This window comes from Vigna radiata, unplaced genomic scaffold (assembly GCF_000741045.1).
Source record: "Vigna radiata var. radiata cultivar VC1973A unplaced genomic scaffold, Vradiata_ver6 scaffold_149, whole genome shotgun sequence".
In the NCBI taxonomy this organism is placed as follows: domain Eukaryota; kingdom Viridiplantae; phylum Streptophyta; class Magnoliopsida; order Fabales; family Fabaceae; genus Vigna; species Vigna radiata.
Window position 1 is genome coordinate 425,614 of NW_014542731.1, and position 1,169 is coordinate 426,782.

The following is a 1,169-nucleotide window of genomic DNA, read 5'->3' on the forward strand; positions in this document are numbered from 1 at the left end:
CCAAAGAGCAAGAAAAGTGAAGACAAGAAGGAAAGAAAATTTCAAAGGAAAAAGAAAGCATATATAGCTTGGGAGGATAATGCCTCTAGCTCAACAAGCTCAATTGACACAGAAGAAGAAGCCAATCTATGCCTTATGGCAGATTCTGAAGAAACAGGAAGCCAAGTAAGTGATTCCAGTTTTGAATCTAGTGAATTAGATTTACAAAAGGCTTTCTTTGATTTAATGAATGAATCTGAAAACTTGATGCTGCTCATAAAAAAATAAAAAAGGAACATAATGAATTGAAGTTAAAATATGATAAACTGCTTGATGATGAAGTTGTGTTAAAAAATAGAGTCAATATCTTAGAAATTAAATTATCAGATGATAAAGCTACTGTTGAACTTGTTGAATGCTAATCATGCAAAAACTATATGTTTGATATTGATATACTTGAAAATTTACTTGCTAAGGCAACTAAAACTAATTCCCATGCTAAATCAAATCTTAATCAAAGCAACTTTAAAAATGGGAATATGCATCGAAATTATAAATCCAAAGTAAGAAGAACCCGTAAGATTTGGGTTGTTAAAGGAACTTTTGTTAAAAATAAAGTTAATGATGTATGTTGCTTTTACTGTATGAAGCATGGTCACACATCAAACAAGTGCAATATCCAACATGTTGGTGTTCCAAGTGGCAAATATGCATGGGTTAAAGTTGTGAAATGATATAAACTTGCAAAAACTAACCCCAAGGACCCATATTGATATTGGGGACCTAAAATTCTTGCTAATTTGTTTTGCAGGACCAATCAAAGTCAAAAAGATCACTGTGGTATCTTGACAGTGGTTGCTCAAGACACATGACTAGTGACAAGAAAAGATTCATCTCCTTTGTAAAGAAGAAGCAAGGATTTGTAACTTATGGGGATAACAACAAAGGCAGAATAATCGGAACCGAAAACATTGGAGGAGGAAACACTTTAANGATAAAAGACGTCTTATACGTTGAAGGCCTCAAACATAATCTTCTAAGCATAAGCCAACTNTGCGACAAAGGTTTCAAGGTAACGTTTGAGAGTGATAAATGTACTGTTTACTTTAAAAATTCTGCTGAAATTGCTTTGCAAGGTGTTAGGCACAATAATATATATTTGATTGATATTGAGAGTGCATCTAGTCATA